At 40.9% G+C, this 6,000-nt stretch overlaps 2 non-coding genes across 2 annotated transcripts; one reads left to right on the forward strand and one right to left on the reverse strand.

Annotated features, from left to right (window-relative positions):
- Nucleotides 1-2,345: 2,345 nt before the first annotated feature.
- Nucleotides 2,346-2,419, forward strand: TRNAT-AGU (transfer RNA threonine (anticodon AGU)). Its single transcript has one exon. It is a non-coding gene; the product is annotated as a tRNA-Thr (tRNA).
- Nucleotides 2,420-4,182: 1,763 nt separating this feature from the next.
- TRNAL-AAG (transfer RNA leucine (anticodon AAG)) lies at nucleotides 4,183-4,264 on the reverse strand. Its single transcript has one exon. It is a non-coding gene; the product is annotated as a tRNA-Leu (tRNA).
- Between the last annotated feature and the right edge of the window lie 1,736 nt (nucleotides 4,265-6,000).

The raw sequence follows: 6,000 nt of genomic DNA on the forward strand, positions 1-6,000 counted from the left end.
CAGCGATGTAGCTGCTGAAATAAAGGGTTAAATGGCGGAAAAAATTGGCGTGGGCTCCCGCGCAATTTTCTCCGCCAGAGTGGTAAAGCCAGTGACTGAGGGCAGATATTAATAGCCAGGAGAGGGTCCATGGTTATTGGCCCCCCCGTGGCTAAAAACATCTGCCCCCAGCCACCCCAGAAAAGGCACATCTGGAAGATGCGCCTATTCTGGCACTTGGCCACTCTCTTCCCACTCCCTGTAGCGGTGGGATATGGGGTAATGAAGGGTTAATGCCACATTGCTATTGGAAGGTGACATTAAGCCAGATTAATGATGGAGAGGCGTCAATTATGACACCTATCCATTATTAATCCAATTGTAGGAAAGGGTTAAAAAACACACACACACATGATTGAAAAGTATTTTAATGAAATAAACACAGCGGTTGTTGTAATAATTTATTGTTCTCTCAAATCCATTTGCAGTCCCTCGCTTGGCAACATAATAAACGCACAAGATACATACCTTCTGATGTACTGTCAGGTCCAACGATGTAATCCATCTGAAGGGGTTAACTAATATTACAGGCAGGAGCCCTGCTAATGCAGCTGTGCTCCGTGCCTGTAATCCCCGGTGAATGAATGAAATGTAGGTCATTGACCTACATTTCATTCATTCGCGGTGATGCGCCCCCTGGTGGATGTCCTCATATGACCTGGAGCGTGGGAAAAAGTTCCCAGGCTGCAGTTCATGAGAACATCCACCAGAGGGCGCCTCACCGCGACTGAATGAAATGTAGGTCAATGACCTACATTTCATTCATTCGCCGGGGATTACAGGCACGGAGCACAGCTGCATTAGCAGGGCTCCTGCCTGTAATATTAGTTAACCCCTTCAGATGGATTACATCGTTGGACCTGACAGTACATCAGAAGGTATGTATCTTGTGCGTTTATTATGTTGCCAAGCGAGGGACTGCAAATGGATTTGAGAGAACAATAAATTATTACAACAACCGCTGTGTTTATTTCATTAAAATACTTTTCAATCATGTGTGTGTGTGTTTTTTAACCCTTTCCTACAATTGGATTAATAATGGAGAGGTGTCATAATTGACGCCTCTCCATTATTAATCTGGCTTAATGTCACCTTTCAATAGCAAGGTGGCATTAACCCTTCATTACCCCATATCCCACCGCTACAGGGAGTGGGAAGAGAGTGGCCAAGTGCCAGAATAGGCGCATCTTCCAGATGTGCCTTTTCTGGGGTGGCTGGGGGCAGATGGTTTTAGCCACGGGGGGGTCAATAACCATGGACCCTCTCCTGGCTATTAATATCTGCCCTCAGTCACTGGCTTTACCGCTCTGGCGGAGAAAATTGCGCGGGAGCCCACGCCAATTTTTTCCGCCATTTAACCCTTTATTTTAGCAGCTACAGCGCAGAAATTTTGCACATACACACTACTAACATTAGTAGTGTGGAATATGCAAAAAAAAAGGGATATGAGATGGTTTACTGTATGTAAACCATGTCTCATATCCTGTCGGGTTTGTGCAGGAGAAATGAAAAGCCGGCAATTGAATTACCGGCTGTTCACAGATATCGCGCTGATTGAAATCTAAATACAGAATATATATATATGTGTCACAATTACATATATATATATATATATATATATATATACTGTATATATGTTTTCCCGAACATTTGAGCACATAAATCCATTAGATGTCGGTTTTGCAAGCCTGCGCGAAAATCTCGCAGTACGGATGCCATACGGATTACATACGGAGGATGCCATGCGCAAAATACGCTGACACACCCTGACTACGGATCACTATTTTGGGAACATTTCTCCGTATTACGGCCGTAGTACGGACGTATAATACATGGCGTATTGTCTTACGCCATGTGTGACCCCAGCCTTAAGATCGATATATGGCACAATGAGAAAAAAAAATGAAAGCCAGAATTGCAAATTTTTTTTTAGCCACCCTAAAACACTCGAAAAAATGCAATAAGAGGCAATCAGAACATTGCATCTACCCCATAATGGCAGATACGGGGATATTTGCACTTATTTTTTTTACAATTTTGCCTCACTTGGAATTTTTATTCTTACTCTCCGGAGCTGCACGATAAAATAAATGGTGTCATTCAAAAGTGCAATTTGCAGAATAAGTCGTGATATGGCTGTTTCTACAGAAAAATCCAAAAGTTATAGCTGATGGAAGAAAGGGAGGAGAAAAGTGTAAAAATGGAAAATTGCCATAATGAAAAGAAGTGAAATCCTGTCATCACAGCCACCGGATTTGAACCCACAGTCTCCTGTTATACGATTATTTATAAAGGTGGCAGTGTCTGGCGCTGTGGCTTAGTTGGTTAAAGCGCCTGTCTAGTAAACAGGAGATCCTGAGTTCGAATCTCAGCAGTGCCTTGTCCTTTTCTTACTTTTCCATTTTCTTCAAACAAGTAAATTGTTTTCATCCTAACCATTGGCCTTTGTTTATTTCATTTATTTTAATGGCTTTGGACTCGATCTTGAGCTATGGTGACTTGATGCATGATTACTCTGTAAGAAGACTGAAGTTGGGCAAGCCTAGAGAGGACCACCAGGTCTTCGCCACCATTATCTTGATAGTTTCAAGCCATCGGGTTGCTCGTCTTCCTCTTCACTTCTGTAACCTATTCAAACACAATTTTAAAGAAGGAAAAGGTATTTGTAGAGGTACAGATGTCAGGGGTAGTTTTTTCATGAACAGTGAGACCTGCGGCCGTTTAACACCTTGTTGGTGCTTCTACGGGTCCACCAAGTTATCCGGCAGGTCTCACTGTTTATGAAATAACTCCCCTGACACCTGTACCTCTGCAAATATCAATGTAACCAATTTTATGGATTAAAACCACATCTTGAGAGAAGGATTGGGTGAGTGCTGTTTTTCATGTTACCTTTTCCTTCTATAAAATTGTGTTTGAATAGTATATAGAAGTGAAGAGGAAGACGAGCAACCTGATGGCTTGAAACTATTAAGATAATGGTGGAGAAGACCCTGGAGGAAATAGACTTGCACAAGATCAGTCTTCCTACCGAGTAATCATGCATCAGGTCACCAAGGATTTTATGGATTGAAACCACATCTTGAAGGAAGGATGAGACGGATCCGTTATTTGAACGGATCTGACTAGCGGATCTGGCTAATTGAATCGGAGCATGCTCAGTTAAAAAAATGGAATCCATTGCCGGATTCCGTCATTGACTGATCCAGCACCATAGGCTTCCATCCTAGCAAACGACGGACGGCGATGGATCCATCGCTGTCCGTTTTTTTGACGTACAAAAAAACTTTACTTTGTCGGTTGTCTCCGGCTACCAAACAATTTTCGATGGATCCGGAGAACAAAGGATGAAACGTGAGGCTATCCGTCACAATCCATCGCTAATACAAGCCTATGAGAAAAAAGCGGATCCGGCAGCATCAATCTCCGGATCAGTTTTTTTCAAAATTTGACAGATCGCAACTGATAGCAAAAAACTGATGTGTAAAAGGGGCATAATACTCTGACAACATTGTTCCCAGCAGCGACTTGGGAGTCATGAAGCTTCCAGGGGTCTTCTCCATGCTGTTTCCATCCATTTCAGTGCAGTGATTTTAATGCCCCCTCTGCCCTCCTGTTAGGGTCTTCAGGGAAAATGCTCGAGTTTCCATTGACTGCCGATCCGAGGGTCCGACCTCTTAGATTCCCATACAGAGCACTCAATCATCACTAGAGGTCAGCAATAAAAAGAATGTATTCATATGTTAAGCCCCAAAAAATCTATAAAAACCTTACAGGTGCACAATGTGAGGGCTAAATGAAAAAACTAAATAAGTAACAGAATCCAAAATAGAAAATAAGGCATAAATAAATAAAAAAGGGAGATACTGCCAGTGTAAATAATTGTTTCTAGTCTCACTCATGTTGAGAAAAAATATGTTGAATATCTAAAAATATTTTTAACGGAAAAAGCGAATGCAATTTAAAACATTTTCTAGCCTTTCTTTGTGGTCATAAAATAAAAATAAAAAAAAATTAAATAAAGTGAAAATAGATAATGTTTATTTTTTAAGTGAGAAACAAGACTGGCAGGAAAACACACATAATGATTAATGACAATGTTAAATAAATCACAGGAGATTATATTGGGAAAAAAAAGGATTCTGGCAGCGGTGGGATTCGAACCCACGCCCCCAAAGAGACTGGAGCCTTAATCCAGCGCCTTAGACCGCTCGGCCACGCTACCTGTTCAGAGATCACTGCTATTCCTGCGCTCATGTTTATCAATTATGGAATTCAGCCCTGTAGGAAAGCAAATCCTAACAGCATGTAATGTCCTCACTGTCAGGACTCTGCTCTGCGCGCTCACATCACCACTCGTGCAGTTTTCCTACTTAGGACTTTTTCCTTTTCCTGCATTTTTCCAGGATCAGCAAAGTAAAAGATATTTCCTACTTCTCGTGCATTTGTTGATTTGAATTAATGAAGCATTTATTTTCTTCAAATCTGCATCAAGTTAATTATTTCAGGAATTTTGCAGTTTTTTACACAATTAAAAACTGCATAAAATAATGAGTTAAACACCATGAGTGAGCGTCCAGCTGTATATAACCGCCGGCTCCTGGGCACAGAAACTTCATATTACTGATCGATCTCCAAATTATTAGTATTCATTATTTGAAATGCCCTAATGATGGCTGGATGACACATGAAAGCACTTTCTACCTAATGTGTCCCCCTATTTCCTTACAGATTGTGGCAGGACCCTCGCTCCTCCTGTGTCACTCTGTAATGCCTTTATTGTCTGTACATGTCCCGCTCAATTGTAAAGTGCTGCAGAATTCTTTGATGTTATATAAATAATAAAAATAATATTACACTTAATTTATGTTGGTAAAAAGACACCTGGCCCATACGGGGATCGAACCCACGACCTTGGCGTTATTAGCACCACGCTCTAACCAACTGAGCTAACCGGCTGTATGGTGGCTTTTTGTTCCAGTCTCTTTGGGGCCGTGGGCTGGGTATTTTTTCTACAGTACAGCATGGTCTGTGTCATATATTTCACCTTATGAAGTACATGTTTCCCCCCAAAAAAACATCATTTGGCAGCAGATTGTAATTCAGCACCTTTGAACGTCCAACCACTCTACCTGATATTTCTCAACAGTATTTCATTTGCTGAAGGAGTTGTCCGGTCGGTGGAAAAATTGCACCTTGGCCAATGTGATTGAAAAATACATGTGTTCAATAGATGATTAAGAAAAATTACAAAAGATTTCATCACATTCTTATTCTCTCCTTTGTGTCCTTGATGTTCTCTCATCCTTTGCCTTCTTGAATCAATGAAAACTTTTTCTACTCTTTTCTATTTCGAGATGTCATCACATTAATTGACCAAAACAGTTTGGATAATGAAACAGGAGAAAGATCATCTGGGGGATTCTGTGATAACTCCATTGGTCACTGATTCTGATAATATTTTGATACTAATCTGTGGAAGGATACTTTTCTCTCTGTCGATGTGGCAAAAGACCAGAAAATGAAAGGGCTCAAACAAGGTTCTTAAATTTTTTTTTTACATAAAAATGATTAACAAATGGGGAACCAGCAGGTGGCGCCACACCACAAAAAAACAAACAGAAAGAGCGGGAGATAAGGAGAAAACTTAGTAATAATAATAATTCCAAGCAAGGGAAGTAAGAAGCAAAATTCACTCTCATGTCACATGCACAATAAAAACATGACTTCATTAGGATGGCAGATTATATAAATGTAATAGAGTGCAGGGTTTTGTATGTCACCACAGAACAGACAGACCAACTGTTGAAGGGGATTTATTAACAGGGGTAAAATTCTCCTCGCAGGGAGTAAACGGGGTTAATAGAGTCAAGTAAAACAGTAACAGTTAAGCGGAATCAAAGGGTTAACGAGTGTTCTTGTAACTTATCAGCCCAGGGAGGTCCTGACTGGAGGGTCCTT

The sequence above is a fragment of the Ranitomeya variabilis genome, chromosome 5 (genome assembly GCF_051348905.1).
Source record: "Ranitomeya variabilis isolate aRanVar5 chromosome 5, aRanVar5.hap1, whole genome shotgun sequence".
Lineage (NCBI taxonomy): Eukaryota > Metazoa > Chordata > Amphibia > Anura > Dendrobatidae > Ranitomeya > Ranitomeya variabilis.